Raw genomic sequence first — 21,515 nt, forward strand, 5'->3', positions numbered from 1 at the left:
TCCTTCATCCACCAAGCTTCATCACATCCTTAACACTTTACATTTTTCTTCTCACACTTCCTTTGGTTTATGTCCTCATTGTTGTGTCTCTAAGACACATAGGCTTCCTTTTAGTTTGTCCAATTCAACTGTTAATAAACCTTTAGCTCTCATTTATTCAGATGTTTAGGGCCCATTTTCTACCTCTGTATTAGGTTACAAGTATTATGTTGTTTTCATTGATGATTTCAGCAAATTTACTTGGTTGTTTCCTCTTCATTACAAGAGTGAGGTGTTTTCTAAATTTCTTGAATTCAAAGCTTTAGTTGAAACTCAATTTTCTACATCTCTTAAAATTCTTCGCAGTGACAATGGTGGTGAATACTTATCTACTGAATTTCATAATTTTCATAAACACAAAGGTATTCTACATCACATTACTTGTCCTCACACTCCTTCTCAAAATGGAGTGGCTGAGCGAAAACACAGACATCTAATTGAAACAACTATAGCTCTAAAGCATCATGCCTCTTTGCCTTTAAATCTTTGGTTTGAGGCACTAGCTACAGCTATCTTGCTTATTAATAGATTACCTACTGCTAAGCTTCACAATCTTACTCCTTTTGAAATGTTGTTTAATAAACCTCCAGATTATTCTTTTCTAAGAGTTTTTGGATGCAGGTGTTACCCTTGGTTAAGGCCCTACACTAACCACAAGCTTCAACCTAAGTCCATTCCACGTGTTTTCATTGGTTATCATCCATCAGTGAAAGGGTATCGCTGTCTTGATCCCTCTACAGGTCATATTTATCTTTCTAGGCATGTTGTGTTTTTGATGAAACCTGTTTTCCTTTTTCATCTTGTTCTTCTTCTTCACCAGCTCCATCAGTTACTCAGTTGCATTACTTTTTCTGGCCCTCCACTTCTTCTTCTGTTTCTTCTTCTTTCAGCTCTCCTTCTTCTGTTTCTCCTGCCTCATCTGCACCTCCAATTGTTCCTCTTCCTGTTCCTAGTTCTGCTGATCCACCTATTTCTTCTATTGATCTTCCTCTGTCTATTCCTAGTTCTACGGTTCCTTCATCTTCTTGTCCTATTCCTATATCTTCAATTTCTATTGATTTACCTCTCTCTGCTCCGGTTTTAACTTATATTTCTCCTCATCTCAGCTCCAACACTCATTTTATGGTCACTCGATCCAAATCTACTTATCTTGCTCCTGTTGCTCATTTGGCTCATGTTCCCATTGAACCTTCTTCCTATAAAGAAGCCTCTCAATCTTCAGATTGGACTTAGGCTATGCATGAAGAATTTAATGCTCTTCAACTCCAACACACTTGGTCCTTAGTTGACCTTCCTCCCAACAAGAATGTCATTGGATGTAAGTGGGTTTATCGTTTGAAAAAGAACTCTGATGGTTCCATTGCTCGTTATAAAGCCCGATTAGTGGCTAAAGGTTATCTCCAGGAGGAGGGTATTGATTATCAAGAAATATTTAGTCCTGTTGCAAAGTAGCCCACTATTCGCATTTTATTGTGTCTTGCCCTTCATTCTGGTTGGTCTATCAAACAATTGGATGTATCTAATGCTTTCTTGCATGGTGTACTTCATGAGAAGGTTTACATGACTCAACCCTCAGGTTTTATTGATTCTTCTCAACCTCATAAGGTGTGTAAACTGCATAAAGCCTTGTATGGGCTTAAGCAAGCTCCTCGGGCATGGTTTTCTACATTCTCCACTTTCCTCTTGTCTCAAGGTTTCCTTGCTAGTCATTGTGACTCTTCTTTGTTTATTAAGAAAACTGCTTCTGCCATCACTATTCTACTTATATATGTTGATGATATTTTGCTAACTGGGAGTGATGTCTCTTATATGACCTCGTTGCTTGCTCAAATGCATAAAGTTTTTTCCATGAAAGAGTTGGGTTTTCTCAATTATTTCTTGGGCATCTTTGTTCACACTTCTGCTGCTGGTTTCTTTTTACACCAATCTAAGTATGCCACTGAGATATTAGCCAAAGCTGGAATGTCCAACTGCAAGCCCTATGCCTCTCCCATGGCTACTAAATCCTCCAGCTTTCCCAACTCTGCTATTCCTTTTGCTCAGCCTACTTTGTATTGCAGTATTGTTGGAGCTCTTCAATATCTGACCATTACTCGCCCCGACATTGCTTTTGCTGTCAACTCTGCCTGCCAATATATGCACGCTCCTTTGGTTAGTCATTTTAATGCTGTCAAACGCTTATTGCGTTATTTGAAGGGTACTCTTGATAAGGGTCTTCAGTTTCAGCCCGGTCCTCTTGTTCTCACTGCCTATTCTGATTCTGACTGGACTGCGAACGCCATTGATTGCAGGTCGACTACTGGTTTTTGTATTTTTTTGGGTCCTAACTTGGTTTCCTGGTCTGCAAAGAAACAACCTATTGTTTCTCGCTCCTCCACTAAAGCAGAGTATCGCGCTCTTGCTCAGACTTCAGCCAAGCTTAGCTGGCTTGGCATGCTTCTTCGGGATCTTCGCATTCCTCTTGACCCACCTACTCTATGGTGTGACAATCTCTCTGCCATTGCTCTGTCTAGTAATCCTGTTTTCCATGCTTGGTCTGAACATATTGAAGAGGACTACCATTTTGTCCGTGAGCGTGTTGCTTCCAAACAATTGATTATCAAACATCTTGCTACTGCTGACCAGATTGCTGATATCCTCACCAAACCCCTTTCGGTTTCTCGGTTTAACTTTCTTGAACACAAGCTTCTGGATCATTCTTCTCCTGTCAGCTTGACGGGGAATGATAAGCAACCTCAGTTGAAGACTTCAATGCTGCCAAAGCAGCAGTTGCTCCAGCATGATCAAGACTCCACTGCTGCCAAAGCAGTTGCACCATAAAGTCAGTTAGATTAGTCTGCGTTAGTTAGACTAATTAGTATTAACCGTAGAAGTTGTAAAGTTGTTAGAACCATAGTCAATTGTAACTATAGTTAGGTAGAGTGTATCAGTTTATTATAAACACTGCATATGATCTTGACAGATGTGTATTGATTGTGATGGTTAATGAATAAACAAATATCTGTTCTTGACTCTTCTTCATTTCTTGAATCTTCCTTACTACCAGTACCATCTCCCCACATAGGAGCCTTGAAATTCCAAATCTTTCCATTGTCCCACACAAGCATGATTTCGTTGTTCTCTGCCGCATCAGGCAGATACAGTGCATCCCGAGGAATCTCCAAGTTCCCGGTAACATCTGTCTTGGAGAGCTCCTTTTCAAAGCATATCAAATATCTCTCCTCCATTCTGCTCCTTGAGTTGAGACCTAAAACAAAAACAAAACACAAAAACAAAACACAAATTATAGATGTCGAAACAATAAACTACAACTAAAACGAATTACAAATTAAAGTGAAAGAAACGAAATCACATTTGTTACATAGACTTATTAGATAATGTTGAATAAGAAAGGAAAAAGAAAATATATAATTTGGGAAGAGAGAGAGAGAAGGGCTAATCTTCTTATGCTGTACTACTGCTACTCTAGTGTATATGGACAATGTTTGGGAGCCCACACAAAAAAGGATTTCATGATTCTTACTAATTTTAAAAAATCAAATCCAATACACATGTGTTTTTTTTTTCCTCGTAAATTTGTAATTCGTTTCAGGGAAATTATAAAGAAAAATCTTATAATTTGACCATTTTAACAAATTAAACTATCAATTTTTAATTTTATAAAAATTGACTACTTCAGTTGACACAATTAAAATATTAACAAATAAAGTCTCAGGTAACATAAATTTTACAAATCATCAAAAATTATTTGTGAAATTTTTCATTTTTTTGCAAATAAAATTGAAATTAAAAATTATTACAACTATTAGTTTCAGTTGTTATTACTATTTTTATATATTTTCATTCTTATTATAAATAAATATATATACCGATAATGCTATAATACACATCTCTAAAACAATAAATATTATATAATCATTTTTCTTTAACTTCTACCAACTAATCACCCCACTATATTCTTATAAAAAATAAAAAATAAAAAAAACACTATCTTAAATTTTTTTTTTTAAAAATTAATTTAAAAAAAAAGGGGGCCCAACTTGCCCTTGCAAGCACGGGCCAACAAACCTAGTATATATATATATATATATATATGCCTATTTTGGTCCCCAAAAACAAAATCATCGGTTTTCAAATTTTTTTATTTTTTGTGATTTTTTTAAAATTATATCAAATTTTTTTACTTTTTGAAAAATATATTTTTTTGAAAAATTGTAGAAAAAAAATCACTAAAAATGAAAATAAGTTTAAAAAGATTGTTTATTTTGACTGATTTTTGTTTTTTTGTATTTTTTAAATTGTTTTTTAAACAAAATTATAATTTTTCAGTTTGTCTTGTAAAACTGAATTTAGAAACGTAAAGATTTTTTAAAAAATTACTAAAAACAAAAATAAGCCAAAAGAAAAGCTAAAAAAATGCTTCCCAAAACACACCATAGGGCAGTAAAACCACTGTTTAGTTTAAATCATTGGATTTATTACTTGGTTTTACAATTTTAATAAACAATAATTAATTTTAGGGCAAAATCTATTTTACTCCATTGTGATTTGGCTATAAAGTACTTTACCCTCTTGTCTTTCAAAAATAGCTAAAAAGACTACGTTATTTTGGATTAAAATGTAACATTAACACTGTTAATGGTATGTGAAAAATGACCTCAATGCCCCTATTCTATTTCTCTTTCTCTCTCATTCTTCCCTCTTCTATTATTAACGCTAACTCTAACTTTTTTTTTGATCGGCTAAAGCAAAATCTTTATTGATGAAACATACAAAGTATGAAAATTTACATCAATAAAGAGGAGCTTGGAGCTAAGAAGAAGCTCCAAGCGCCAGTTGGTGAGGCACCAACAAGAGAAAGCTGAAGAAAAAATAAAAGCATCAAACTGAAAGATAAAAGCAGGCAAACAAATTGATAGTAGACAAACTGATAATAGCAACTGTTCAGAGTCACCCACATCCGACCAAAGCAGAACAGCCCAACTCCCAGCAACTCCCAGCTCCCAACAGATCAATAACCTTCCCAAAACTAACAAACCTCTAAAACTGAACAGATCACCCACACCATTCCCAGCTGAACAGAACACACCAACAGCAGGCAAAATAGAACAAACCTCCAGATAACAAAACAACACTCCCAGCTCCCAACAGCACACACCAAGACACTACAGAACTAAACAACATTGCAATAGTGCAACAGACTACTAAACAGAATCCAGAGCACTAAACTCCACCCATGATCTGTCTCCAATTGTAGACTAGATCATCAACTGAGTATGGGAATTCCTTAATGGAAGCTTTGAGCCAAATGGTAGATCTGAATTTTATAAGATCTAGCAGTCCTGAAGAAGAGGGTTGTGCATTAGAGAATACACAATCATTTTTGAGTTTCCAAATAGACCATAGTACAATTAAGGGGGTTGCTCTCCAGATTAATCTGTCAAAATTATAAAATTTCCAACTCATCCACCAATAAAGCAGACCATCTACAGACTTAGGAATACACCAATGGAGACCCCATTCCTCAATAACTCATCCACCAATAAAGCAGACCTCTAACTTAATCACATATTAACCTAAAATACTCTTATTTTTATAAATTAATTTTTAACCTTTTATCATAACTTTTAATTTAATAACTTAATTACATATTAACCAATTAAATTATCTATTAAATTTAATAATCCTAATTTTATAAATTAATTTCAAACCTTTTTTATCTTAATTTTTAATCTAATAACATTTCTAATTATACTTATATATATATATATATATATATATGCGCGCGCGCACACACACACACACATATATATATATATAATTTGGATATTTGCATCAAATTGTGGGCATCAATTTCTAATTAGTAACATCAAATATTTCATCAATTTGTTCGTATCGTTTTCGGAAAACAGATCTTGTTGGGATGCATAGGTGGGAAAGAAGATGTTTGCTGGTGCCATGCGAGCAGAGAAAGTCGTGAAGGGAGTGGCTGTAGAAAAGGGAACAAGGTAAGTTTGTCTTTTTGTTATGTAATTTCACTTTATTTTTTTTTAATTTTAGCCATACCCACTCGCATAATTGATGCCTGAAGTTCAAAATCTGTCAATTTTAATGGAATTAATGATGGTAGGAAAGTAAAATGCAAAATGACACTACAGGAAATCAGGGATTTAACGGCGTTTAATTAACGGTGTTTTATTAAACGTCACTTTTTTTTTTAACGACGTTTTATAACCGTCGCATATTTGTTTAACCAAAACGGCACCGTTTTCTATTTAAAGGCGTTTAAAACCGCCTCCAAATGTGGTAGATACACGCGCCCCTTTTTTGAAACCCATATTTTTTAATCTGAGCCCTCTCTCTCTTATACTCTCTTATCTTATACGCAGACATCTCTCTCTCTCTCTCTCTCTCTCTCTCAGCGACGAAGAAGGCAGAGGAGATAACTCTACGAAGAAGCTTCATCTCTCGAAAGATAAACCGGCTGTTCTTGAAGAGAGCTTCAAAGAACACAAGCTCCATCGACTGTTCAGAGCGATTTTGAAGATTCAGACCGATATCAATCGGCTGTTTAGAGCAATTTCAAAGATTCAGATCGATTTTGAGATTCAGAGCGATTTCGAAGCTCCGTCGCCACCATCATCTGCACCGGCGAGGTAGTGAGCACCACCGTCTCTCTCTCTCTAGATCCCTCTCTCTCTAGATCTCATACTGATTGTACCTTTATAAGGGTTTCTGGCTCTGTGTTGGTTCAGAAGTATGTTGGTGAGGGCTCTTGAATGGTTAGAGAACTTTTTGTTATGGCCAGGTTTGTCCGACTTCATTGATAACATTGTTATTGCCAAAAAATTATAATATCTTGTATATCAGCTTAATAAATTTTTTTAGCCTACAGAAGTGTTATATAGTTCCTCTTACATGTTTTAACTTGCAGTATGTGATATTCTTTTTGGCGGACTTTCTCTTTTCTTTTCTTTTTCATATTTATTTTGGTTGTATTTATACTAGTAAGGCTATCAGTTGATGAGACTAAAATGCTGTTTTGAACTGCTTTACCTGATCAAATTTGATTGGTAGACATACTGTTGAAGTTGTATTAACAACTTTATAATTTGGGGATAAAAAAGTTATGAACCCTGCATCGTGGACTGAGTTGTTCCATAATTTGTTAGGACTATTTAATAAACTTAGGTATCTATGAGTTTTTTTTAATAGAATAGTTATCCTATTAACTTAGGTATCAATGAGTTGTTCCATTTTTCTAGTTCAAAATGCCTTCGTCTTTGAGGGATTCCCTATTCTACACGAATGGAAATTTTGTACAAAATTCGCATACAAATAATGCGGCTTTTTGGGGGTTATATTAATTTCAAACTAAAACGCCCAATGTTATGACTTATACTTTGAAAAATGGAATTACTTACACCACATCATTTTGGATGAGTTTTATGTGTGAAAATTGTGTTTTTAAATCATTTTTAATGTGTTGATGATTAGTTTTGAGAATTATTTGGGTATATACACAAAAAGACGTTGTGGTTCAGCATCTGTATATGGGACGATCACCTCCTGTGTTCACAGAAATGAGGGTTCTTCATCAAACCACTGATGACGACCACTTGGTATGTAATACTGTCTTAGTCATGGTGGATTCATGTCAATAATGTATTACTTCTAGTCATAATCTGTTTCGTAGCCAGAATAATAGTTGAAATTCATTAAATGCAGGTTTTGGAGTTGGGAATGAATTTTCGGACCGCAGATGATATGAGTGCAATACTTGCTGTGAAATTAAGTAAGAGATTGGGTTTTGGAATGCGGGCAAAGTTGCATTTGATGGGCATGCATGTTGAAGGGAAGGTAATAAATTACTGTTAAATTTAAGTTTTACTTTTACATCACACATCTATAATGAGTTATCCTTTGTTATACTGTTCTTAATTTCATGTTTTCTCCCTGTATCTGAAATGTGTAATCTGTAGAGTACATAATCGATCTAGAATGTTTTGTAATGATTTTTAAAATTGGAATAGTTGTCATGTGCCATTGATTGCGAAAAAATGACTAATGCTTAGTAATTTCTTCTTGCATTTAACAGAAAATGTCTTTCTTTATCTTTTCTAGGTCTTGATTGGGGTAAAGTTCCTTCGTCGTTGGCCTTTCCTTAGCCGTTTGAGAGTATGCTTTGTCAAGCCACCATATTTTCAGATGACAGTGAAACCTATTTTCACTCATGGGCTTGATGTTACAGAACTTCAAGGGATTGCTGGATGGTTGGTAAGTTATTGTCATGTTTCATGTGCAACGATTACTTCGACACGTCTCTCTCATTATCTCTTACTAATTTCTTTTTATTATTAAACCTTTCTTGTTGATTAGGATAAGATTCTCGCTGTTTCGTTTGAGCAGACACTAGTTGAGGTGAATTTCTCTAGACTTTGATACTCCCTTGTAGTGTTTTAGTGTTTTCCTTATTCCATTGAGATAGTTTGGGTTCTCTTTTTGTATTTTCTCAAAGACATTAGCAGTTGATTATTTAGTTATATAGACTTTTGATTCTGAGTCTTCACAATATTTGCAGCCCAATATGTTGGTCGTTGACATGGAGAAATTCATTTCGCCACAGCAAGGCAATTTTTGTGAAGAAAGAAATTAGGATTAGGCTCATTGCTTCTCAATTACTTAAAATATTAATATAACTCAACAGCTATGTTTCTTCAGTATTCGGAATAGCATAGGATCTCATTAATTATAACTCAACAACTATGTTTCTTTTTCCCCTTTCATTGGACTTTATTTTTTTTTCAATTTCAATTTTTGGGATAAGAAATGCAATCAATAAGCAATTAAAGATTATGGAAGGGACATTAATATATGGAACTCTAGTAATGGAGAGAATCTAAATGTGAAAGATCTGTTTCATCATGTATGATATTTAACTTGGATGTAGAATTATACCTTTGGTCGGATTAGAGGAGAAATGTATGAAATTATGATTTTATTTAAATTTACAAAAAAATTATAGTAGTTATTAAAAATAGCTCTAACAGATTCTTTAAAAAAGCTTAAATTAGGAATTTTGGTAGTGTAGGCGAGCCTATGAATCCTAGCGCATGGAGGTTACGAGCTCCACTTTTGTTGCTGGATTACATTTTTTGAACACAAGAAGTATGACACGTTTTCTTTTTCATCTTAACAGGTGGTTTTTCAATATAGTTGGAGATTCAAGATGCCCCATATCTGACACTTGGTGGCAAACAAAGACAAGTGGCTTTATGGTAGGTTTTTCCCTTCCTTTTTCTCGGTATATCTGTTGGCTTTTGAAACAATTTCTTTTCTACATATTACTATGTTCTAGAGTCGATAAAATACATATGAAGAACTACTTAACTCAATCACTTGCTGCAATGAAATTATAATCTGGGAATTGACTCAATGATCATATCATAGATTTTAAGTTCAAAACCCTTGCTCTATCCTAATTTGACCGGAATAGATCTACTAATTCTTTGGTTCCTAGTAGTAAGACAGATCTTGAACTAAAAATACACCCTAAAAGCTAAAAAAAAAGGGTTTTATTTCTCATCTGGGCTGACAACTATTGTAATTGCAACACAATTCCCCCTGTTGCTTGCAGATTACTCCTTATACATGTGTTCGTCAAATGTATGGGCATTTGTATAACATGCATACAGAAACCCAAGGGAACAAGGACAAACTACTATACTTGGGGATCCCAAATCCTATTATCTTTTGATTTTGGGTTCAATTTAATGAATGGTTTTGGATGGAATTTACCTCTGTTAGTTTAACAAATGGGTTTTTTTTTAATTAAAAAAAATTATTTATAGATTTATCTTGAAAGAATAACTAAAAGAGTGGTTTCCATTGGAAGAAAGTCGACCAATATATGTGTGTATGTGTGTGTGTGAATGCAGTCTCATCTAGGTTGGGATGAGTTTGGAAGGAATATCTAAAATTTATGGGATAGCTAATTTGCAAGAAAAAATTGTGGTGGGCAATTGCTAAATTAAATGATGCAAAACTACTTTCCATAATCAAAAGCAATGCATTCTCTTTCTGTTTATTTTTTGAATATTGATCAAAATTTGTGCGCGTAATCAGAATTTGAAGAGGGTTTCATGTTCCACTATGCTTACTTTAGCATATCAGAGCCTAGGAGTGGTTTATGGTGATCTCAGTACCTCATCTCTGTATGTTTACAAGACCACCTTCTCCGGGAGGTTGAGCCTTCACGAGGAAGATGAAGAGATTTATGGGGTTCTTTCCTTTATTTTCTGGACATTCACTGTCATTGCTCTCTTCAAATACATCTTCATTGTGATATCAGCCAATGACAACGGTGAAGGTACAGTTTGTTCTTTCGTGGTTTTGTTTACTGGTTGCTTGAAGACATATGAGCTTGGGTTGTTGTCCACTTGTTTTTTGTTGGTAAATATACAATATAGTGTTGAGAAGGAACTAAAAGGACAAAGTAACATATTAGGGCTTGTTTGGCAGTATTTACTTATTTTTATTTCTCATTTCAAGATGTTCTTTTGTTCTTTTGGGCTGATTTTTATTAATTTTTCCTTCGAGTAATACTTTACAAACAGAAATGAGAAGAATATGGTTGATTTGGCTCCTAGCAGTCCAAAATGATAATCAAAAGTGCTTATTTTCATTGTTTTGAGAGAAGATTCGACAAAAATTTACCATTTTTAACATTTCCTTTAAGATCACTTTCATTTCATTTTAGCAAATCTGCACATAACCACACATTTTTCTAATTTTTCTTTTTATTTTTTTCTTTTTCCTGCGTCAAATTTGCCTTCATAGTTCAGGTTGTACCTGTGCATTGTACTCCCTACTCTGTCGACAAGCAAGACTTAGCATACTACCAAATCAACAAAGATTAGATGAGATGTTGTTTGCATATGCTGTAGAAAGATCAGAAGAAACATGGTAGAGTTCATTTCTGAAGTCATTATTTCAGAAGAACCCAAAATTTTTCGAGGGGCTATTGATTTTTGTTTTGCTAGGAACGTATATGGCGATCGGTGATAGCGTACCCACTCCTGCAATATCAGGTAGCTTGATCTGATGCAACCTCTTCGATACTATTTACTTCGAGTCTTTTATGTCTCACTTGGATCCTTTGAATTCCGACCATTCTTTGGGGTGTGATTGGATCTTAGAAGCTACTTCATTCACTTTTCCCTTTCCATTTCTTTTCTCTCCACAAATCCAAGATCCAAACACAACCTACTTCAACACTACAGGGTATGGGGTGTACACATAACTTTAGTAGCTTATCCTTATGCAATTGCATTCCATGTCGTTGAATAAGTTGTAAGTTCAACTAAAACCATTAAACTATCCATGTCATAGACATAGTACTTTCTTATTTCTCGCATTATCTGATATCAATAATGGATGTGAACTCCCTAATTCAATAATTCAATTCAGTCAATCACCCTCCTCAAGAAAGGATAGGCTTGATATCAACAATGATTGCACTTAAATAATATAATTATTTATTTGCTCAAAATCTTGTGTTTATGTAACCTATGCATAATACATGTAATTGAGCTCTACTTCTATCCTTCTGTATTTGACTTGGATAGTTGAAGATCTCTCAAAATTCCCTGAAGCAGACTGTTTGTTGGTGATTTTTCTCATGGAGATATATCTGTATCTAGAATCTGGATATAGCCAAGACCACAATTTAAGTTGAAATTACTTTTTGATGTGGTCAAACTGAATTTCTATTGATGGTTACCATATTCATGCAACACAAAAAATTTATGGTGGTAGAGTAAAGAATCTTGATCGAAGATTGTAGTATTAGGTAAAGAATTTTGTTGAAGTTCTTGGTGCTCAGCAAAGCCCAGAGAACCCCAATTGGTTCCAAGTAGTATACAATCTGAACTCTAAACCTTCCAGTCTTATGCTGTGCAGCAGCTTTTCATTTCTGTGAGATTCCATTTAAAGTTGACAATTTGTTTGTATACCATTAGTGCCGACATTTTCTGTGCATTTGATAGATGAGTTATGCACATGCATTAGGATGAAAGTTTAATTGTGTCCTCTTTAATATGCCAGACCAAAATTACCAAGTTCAGATCATCCTGATAATTGAAATTAAATCATTCTTGATTTATCTTGCAATTGTCCTTAAGAATTGGACTAGTTCGACGAACACCATTTATGTTATTGCAAGTGTCAACTATTATGGTTTGATGCAAATATTTGTCAATCTATTGAGCGATCAGTAGTTATTGATTTGGTTTAGACATGTGTAGACGTCCCCGAACGTCCCGGGAGGAAATCGCCCCCCCCCCCCCCCCCCGGTTTTGTTCATTGGGTTCACTACAGTTCAGGACTCGAAGTCACGGTCCTGTATCTAATCTCGCAGAGTGTAATGCAAGACCGATGAATCATCAAAGAGTCCAAATCTGACAAATCATTTTTGAAAACAAATTTTTTGAAAGAAGTACCAAACATGGACTGCTTTGCCAGATACAGAGTCGCCACCTAAATATTTATTTTGGGAAATTTAGGAAACCCTGACTCGTTGCCTAAGGCCACGTGTCCGTCATCACCAAAGTTACCTCGGCTCGGGAACTTGGGTACGATTGGGGAAGGTCACTTCGTGAGCACCCCCGCTCCCCCGATCAAAGATCGGCCTCTACTAACCATGATATCTAGTTTTGAAAACATTATGCGTTCTTATTCCGATTATTAGCCTAGATTACTATGTGATGCGCACAACATACAAGTATAGATTGGGTCGCCTGAATTGGAACAAAGCATCTCATGTTTGTTTTGAAAATGGTTTGATGGTGCTACCCGCAAGTAGGCTAAGACGTGAACTTGCCACCCTCGGATGGGCTTAGAAAACATGATTTTGCCACTATCTAGTGGGCTTAAAACTCACAATTATTGAATTGTTCCAATCCAAATAACCCAACCTTCACCCACAGGCATTTAGGCAGGTATATCATACAAGCAAATAGCCTCATGGTAAGCATGCTATCATGGCAGTCACTCACACACATGCAAGGATGCTAAAGTATAAAACTCACCGAGTACTCCAAGCCAAAACAGAAGCTATGTTAGAAATCTATGCATGATCCTAACTACACAGAAATGCCTAATGCAACACATGCAAAATGCAACCAAGATAGGCTCGGCTATTCTAAAGATGGCATATGAAATGCTACAACTAACAAGTATTCAATTTGGAATCGAAATACAAATGCAGTTAGTATGATGCGCCGAGCTCGGTGCATGCACGACAGATGAATGATGCAAACATGCTATCATGCTGTATGTTAATTGAAACATGCCCTAATCTAACCATCATAAGATGGTAAATAAAAGGGAGAAAGACGTGGGGTTGGAAGGCATACATCACACTCACGCACACTTATTACAATTGTGCCCTCGCTCGGAGGGTCCGAAAGAATAATACAGTTCGAATGAATAATACAGTTCGAATAAATACAAAATCCTAATTAATTAACAAATTAATCTAGCAAAACAGGTAAATTAGCATGCAAATCCATGGACCGCCTCAGGTCTGTTCCAAATGATGAATGATGCATGCTCGAGTTGCCTTGCGCAGAAATCCATTACGATGCCCCGGTTTGCCCCTGTTTGCAATTCTTTTGGGAATATTGCGCAACGCTCTAGAAGGCTGTTGATTTCTGATTTACTGCAATAGAGAGCAACAAAGGGGCATGGCAAAGTATTTCACATATGTATGCATGACTACTCTTCAGGGAGTGTCGTCTTCGATCCTCGTGCCATCAATCACGCATATCGATGCATGATGGCCGAGGAGTCGAATTGCACGACTCAATATGAAATGAATGCATAAGAAAACACAACAAGACCTAAACTCCATCACGGGTAATCTGGAGTGTCGGCGACAGGGAATTGAGACACGTTCCGTCACTCGGAGTACGAAACGTCCCTCGTTTTCCGTGCTCGGGCTAACTCCTATCCCAAACACAATCCGATTGAGATGGCATACACAATGCGACTAACATACAACCTAGCATATGCAATGCTATGAAATGGCATACACAATGCTCGATGTAACATGGCATACACAAAGCTCTAACACGCAACCTAGCATGCGCAATGCTATGAATTGAAAAGGCATATGCAATGAATAATGGACTTACACCAACATGAGTGGACCTCAGCCACACTCACATCAGTGGCCATGAGATGGAAAAGAGACAACCGAAATGTGTGCACACGTGCACGCATACCGAGGACCGAACCTAAGGCATAAAATACCACTCTACCAAAGCATGGCAAGGGATGAAAGATGGCATACAAACATGTAATTTCCAGCGCTGAAACATGATGCTAAATGGTCCCAAAACATGAAAATATGGCACCCGATGCATGGAATAAGCCTCGAAGCTCAAAATTAGGCACATGTATTGAACCACAAGTATACAAAGCGAGCATTATTTGATCATGAAGTCAAAAGACAGAGCCAAGGTAGTCCCAAAACATGCACATTTCTAGTTTAGAGCATGGCCAAAAGATGCTAACATGATGGACTAAAATACCACGCAACATTGGCTAGCAAGCATGGTTTACATGGCATGTATATGAAGAAAATGAGAACTCATCAAACTAGCCAAAAATAGTGAATAAAACATGCCAAAATATGCCTAAATAATCACTGAAATGCAGCCAATTCATGCAAAAATGAGGGGCATCTTTAGAGGGCCTTGCAAGGGGTTGCTAAGCACATACAAGATAGACACTTAGCATGGAAAAACCAACTCTAGGAATGGATTATGACAGCCCTAAAACTCACCAAATAGGCCCTGAAATCAGTCTAGGAAACATGCAAAGAAAGGCTCTTTTGAAGAGCCTTGGATGGGATTGCTCCACAGATGCATTGTAGGTATGAAATATGGCCAAAAGGGCCTTGGATAGAGCCAAGGCAGACCCCAAAACTCACATAATGAGGCCTGAAACAAGACTTCGATGCATGGAAAATAGGGTCCCTTTAGATGGCCCAAAAGACCCCCAAACAAGACAAGGAGAGAGGGGGTCACCCCCCTCTAATTTTGGCCCTCAAAAATGCATTTAAGCCACTGAAAATCCACTAGATTTCAATGGTTAAGAGGCCAAACCATGGCCAATGCAAGTGCTCCAATGCATAGCCTTAATCATGAAGGGATGAAACATGCATAGGGGGAAGATGACCCCAAACGGAAATGGAACCTTAACAAAACTTGAAGAGGATGTCAAAACAAGACTTTTTCCAGTTTATAGAAAATCTGGAAAATGCTCACAAGTAAGGCTAAAATAGGATGCAAAAATAGCCCAAAAAGAGAGATAGAGGATAAGGGGAAGTAAATGACCTCAAACAGCAAAGTTCCCTTAAACAAAGTTGAATACGGGTTCAAAAAAAGGCACTTTACAGTTTGGGTCAAAGCCCAGAAATGCTTGCAAATAAGGCTAACCAATCATGCAAAAAAAAATGTGAGTTTAAGGGAAATAGGCACTTACCCTTGAAGAGCAGGTTTCCAGCAGCTTCTGAACCAAGTTGGTGAACCTTCAACCTCTAAAAATCAGTTTCAAGGGGCTAGAATGGATGGTGGAGGTGGTAGGCTAGGAGTTGTAGTGTAAAATGGCCAAGAACAAGGATGTTTGGAAGCTTGAAGTGGAAAGATGGAGGTTTGTATGTATATATCTCAACCCAAAGCCTCTAACCCTTGCAAATAGAGGTGGAGTGTGTGTTATATAGAGGGAGAAGGGTGAGGCTTCTTGGAGAAGCCAAGAGAGGGGTTCAAAGCTTCTAAAGGAAGCTTAACCAAAGGGTCAAGCTTCTTGAAGAAGCTAGACCAAAAAGGGTCAAGCTTCCTCAAGAAGCTTGATCAAAGGGGCCAACCATCCTTCTCCCTAAGCAAAGGGGTCAAAACCCCCTTTTAAGGACCAAAACAGGGACAAAACCCTCGGACAGTGGGTCAAGTGCAAAACAGCTGGCACAACTGGAACACACTTGAGAAGAGCAAAAAGTAGAAAGCTGGCCGACCATCTAAGGTGGCCTGCCGGCCACTCCCCATGGTCGGCTGACCAGGGGTCAAAAGGGTCAAGCAAAATTGCTAGTCGGCCTACCCAGAAAGGTGGCCTCCCAGATGAGTAGAACACAGCCCTGTGGTGAAAAACCAAAAAAAGTGACCCTAGAGAGAGGAAAACCAGCTTTTTAGAGGGGTTCAAAAGGGTCAAGAGGAATTAGTGGTCGGCCTACCCATATTGGTGGCCTCCTAGATAAGCACAACACAATGGTGGTATGAAAAACCAGAAATTGTGGCTCAAAAATGAGAAAAACCAACTTTCTGTAAGAAAAATCGACTTTTGGAGAGAGAAAATGAGAAAACTGGTTTTTCAGGGGAAAAGGTGGCCGGCCACCATACTACCCCCTCCCAAACAGTGAAAATAGGGTCTCTACCAAAAATGGACCAAAACGGATGCAAAACGAAGGTTCGGGGGCCAAAACGTGCGGTTAGGGGCCCCGAAAACAGGCTGTTAAGCACCGGAAGTGGCGTATGACCACGAAGGTGGTCTCCCGGGCCACAGTGTCCCTCTAAAGGGAGGAAATAAGGTGTGTGCCAAAAACCGGAGCAAACGGAGGTAGTTAAGCGGTCCTGAACCGAGGCACACGGTCGACGGCTCCGAAAACCAGAAACTGGGCTCCAAACAGGAAGAGTGGCCTACGACCACGAAACGTAGCATACGGCCATTGAGAAATGGTCTACGAGACCTCTCCCTCCCTTCGAGAAGAGAAAATAGAGAAAACAGGACCTGGTTCGCAAACCGAGGCAAAGCACAAAAGGGCCTCGAAGTCCGGAGGCAAGGCTCTCAGCCGAGACTCTGAAACCTCAGGTCGAGAACAATATGCAACATCACCAAGCGCTCAACTGGTGATGTCTAAGTCTTAAGGTTGGTCAAAAATGGAGTGTCTACAGTTGCCCCTCTTTGACAGGACTCGGAAGTCATACATGACGGGAGTGAATGTCAAAGCCCAGAGACGACCCATTTTTGACAAGGCCGAAGACTTAGACAAACAAGCAAGATAACACAGATGTGCCCGCAGGCAGGGGCAAAATGCAAAATGATATGCACAAAGCCAGATATAACTCATGATTATGCAAAGCAGCAAGCTGTAATGAAGCGCACACGCAATAGTTTTAAGCAAGAATGCAAAGCAACAACTACATTTCATGTAGTTTAAGAATGCGGAGAATTACTCGATTCTCGCCACGTTTCACACGGAGAAGATATAATACCTGCGCGATTCGTCTGGTTGCACCATCTTCAAATGAACCGTACATACAATATCGTGCCTGTAAACGAGAGAAACTTAACAAGTACAACATCATTAGCAACACATGTTCAATGCTACATCGAATGCAGGCAAACAGGGTGCCGATGGGAAAGTGCATCGCAATGCGAGAGACATGCGCGTGACAACGCAAGTTAAGCATGGAGGTATGACAACACCAATGAAACGTGCACAACAATGCAGGTGGTATGCATGAGAATGCAAGTGACGTGCATAACAATGCAGGATAAGTGCAAATTCGAATGCATGTTTGACGCGAAACAACGAGCAAAGAAAAGCAAATTTCGACGAGTGCGACTCAATCGCAACCTCCGGTTTACCTCCCGAAAGGGTCACAGCGTGCTCAAAAAGGATACATTTTGCTCTTGGCGAGTGACGATGAAACACCCATCGAAAGTTGGAGTTGGAGTTCCCGTGGAGGGATTTCGCGACGAAAAGTGTACTTTTCTTGTACTTTCTCGGGTGCTGGGGACTTCGATGACTACCAAAATTTGCAGAGACCTTGGAGACCCCCGTGGGAACCCCACCGACTAGGTTTGGAGTCCAGGGGAGGCCACCGACCAGGTTTCAGTGCAGGGGGTGATCAGCCTACCAGAAAAGGTGGCCGACCAACCACCTAGCCCAAATCCGAGGCAATTTGGTCTTTTTGCTCTCATTTCTTTAAATGTACATGTCCAAAGCTCTTTTCCTCGTAACTTCAGCTCCGAAACTGCTTTCTCCTCCTTCCTAGACCATTTTCTCTCTCAGATCTGCGCTCTATATGCGTTTTCCAACGCCCTACGCAAAGTTGTTTCGCGAAAACTTTCAGTTTTCTTCACTTTGAACCGATTAAAATTTGATTTCGGAGCTTCTTTTCTCATTTTCACCACTTGAGGTAAGTTTGTCTCAATATTTGGAAGATTTTCTCGGGAGTTGACTTTTGTTGACTTTTTCATTTCCCGAGAGTTGACTTTTGCTGACTTTTTCCAATTATGGCTCATTTTTGCTCCTTTTTGCAAATTCCCTGAGATGGCGGGTCAATTTCCCCATGGCGGAGGCTCTCCAGGTGCCGGAGGCGATCCAGACATCATGTCTCTGCTGCCGAGGATTCGGCCATTCATCCCCGAGAGGTACGATCGTCCGACTCATGTCCTCCATCGGGCAGTTTTTTATCACTTTCCTGACTTCGACCCTCGAGCTCCTGTGGACCTACTACTGTGGGAGCCGGAGTCCCATCTCTCCCATCAGGGATGAGAGGTACGTACTTCACCTTTTTACATTTCCTGCCTTAATTCTGCATTTTTCCGGCATTTCATGCTATGTATGCTTATTGCTCGTTCTGAACACATTCGCATGCCATACTTCTGCTCATTTTAGCACATAGCTTGTTCTGCATGCTTAGTCCATAACACAATACTCTGTCTTGAACGCACAGCTCACTCACTTGAATCTCTGAAATCTGAACACACAGCCCAAATTTAATTATGAGCACGCAGCCCACATTCGTTGAAAGTTGAACACGCAGCCCAAACTTTAAATTTCTGAAATCTGAACACACAGCCTAAATTTGATTGTGAACACGCAGCCCACATTTGATTGAAAGTTGAACACACAGTCCAAACTTTAAATTTCTGAAATCTGAACACACAGCCCAAATTTGATTGTGAACATGCAGCCCACATTTGATTGAAAGTTGAACACGCAGCCCAAACTTTAAATTTCTGAAATCTGAACACACAGCCCAAATTTGATTGTGAACACGCAGCCCACATTTGGTTGAGAGTTGAACACGCAGCCCAAACTTTAAATTTCTGAAATCTGAACACACAGCCCAAATTTGATTGTGAACACGCAGCCCACATTTGATTGAAAGTTGAACACGCAGCCCAAACTTTAAATTTCTGAAATCTGAACACACAGCCCAAATTTGATTGTGAACACGCAGCCTACATTTGATTGAAAGTTGAACACACAGCCCAAACTTTAAATTTCTGAAATCTGAACACACAGCCCAAATTTGATTGTGAACACGTAGCCCACATTTGATTGAAAGTTGAACACGCAGCCCAAACTTTAATTGAATTTGATTTGATTTGCACACAGCTCATATCCTTTATTTGCACACAACTTATTCATTCCATTCTGAAACTGAATACATGCGTTCATTATGACTGCAGATGTCCTCCCGCATTACACGGGGATACGGTTCCATTGCTGCGAGAGATTGGTATGCGGAGCTCCCAGAGGCTGTCCGTGATTGGGTTAATCTAGCAGGGTTTGGGCCATTTTGTACCGGGATATCTCGCTATCCAGCTAGCAGGACGTTGATGGGCGCCCTGGTAGAGAGGTGGTGGGACACCACCAACTCTTTTCATTTCTCATCTGCTGGGGATATGACCATGATACCATTTGACTTCGCCGTGTTGACAGGCCTCGACGTGGGAGGCTGGGCGATCCCCTACATGAGGACATGGGTGAGTGGGAGGCTGCCAGGATTCATCTGTTGGGAGCTCGCCCACCGGTCGACCGATCTTCGGGCCGAGTCCGGTACACCTGGTTTTCTACATAGTTCAGGGGGACTGAGCCCGAGACCCCTGAGGAGATTGCACAATACGCCCGAGGGTTTTTGATGTTCCTCTTCGGGACCACTCTGTTTGCCGATAGGGCGAACACCGTTGGGTTATATTTGCTAAGTGCCCTGGTAGACCTCACACAGGTTAGTCAGTATGACTGGGGTGACGCCAGCTTGACTACCCTCTATTGCTATATGAGCGCGACCTCCCGCAGGCGGGGAAACATAGTCGGCGGCTACTGGAGAGCCTGGGAGGTACCTTCTGCCCTCTTGATTCATATTTCTGCCTTTCATTATCTGTACATTGCACACATGGCATGCTTTACATTCTGTACTCACATTCTGCACTCAGCATTCTGTATTCAGATTCTGCACTCAGCATTCTGTATTCTGATTCTGCACTCAGCATTCTGTATTCTGATGGTTTTTGCCCTGTTTTCCACAGTTATGGGTTTTCGCGTACTTTCAGACGCTAGCCCTAGAGCTCGAGGTAGAGGCCCCTCTCATGACCCCTTATTTGCTCGTTTTCGAGGGCTAGTACCGGCCACGGCCCCGGGAGACTCTCCCTTACCTACGGCAGTATTTTGACACTGTGCGAGCGACCGAGGTATTTCAGAACTCTCATTTCTTTATGTGCTGATCTTTGACTTATTTTGCACATTTGCGATTTCTAATCGGCTTATGCATTGGTCATCCGCAGATCTTATGGCAGCCTTGGGCGCCTCTGGGTGGGGATCTCCGATTCCAGTTTGCCGGAGGATAGGCCGCCTCCCGGTATAGGATCTTGTTCGAGGGGCCAGTTGGTAGGGCCTGGTTCTTGGGAGACCGCTTCCTTCGTCAGACTATGGGCTTCCCTGATTCGAGTGTCCCTTCAGCACCCCCGGACAATATGTGGCTCGCTAATAGGCTTACTCCCCAGGGTGTCATTGATGCCAGGCTGGGCACTGATGCACTGCTACATTTGGAGGGCGGGGAGTACGCGACCTACCGTCACACCTACTTGATGCCTCCATTGACAGGTGTCCGTACTCCCTCAAGGAGGTCTACTGGCATGCCGTCTTCGAGTCGTACCCGAGCCAGAGACATTCATTCGGCCAGTAGGGCTGGCACATCCAGAGGAGGGGCTGGACTGGTCCCCCCGATTCCCCCGACTTGTCATCATGCCGGATGCCCAGATATCCCGACTGAGTAGACGGGATGGAGATATGGGGCTTCCTACCCAATTCCGATAGAGCCTCTTATGCCAGATTATCCATACACCAGAGACCCTGACTCACCACCGGTATGTTTTACAGCTTTGCTTTATCACTCAGATACTTGGACATTCATTCATTCACTGATGATTTGCACTTGCATCTGTAGCCTACCGCGGAGTATGCTGAGGGGTTACTCGGGTTAGTGGCCTCGCTCGAAGGCATGGTCTTGCGGAGAGAGGTGCAACTGTCCATCATGGGTGTCTCGGTACTGTTTAGTTTTCTTGCATTTATCATATTTCTGATGACATGCTGAATTTGAACATTTCACTGCATTGATTGACCG

This window comes from Camellia sinensis, chromosome 8 (assembly GCF_055761805.1).
Source record: "Camellia sinensis isolate YWXY chromosome 8, ASM5576180v1, whole genome shotgun sequence".
Lineage (NCBI taxonomy): Eukaryota > Viridiplantae > Streptophyta > Magnoliopsida > Ericales > Theaceae > Camellia > Camellia sinensis.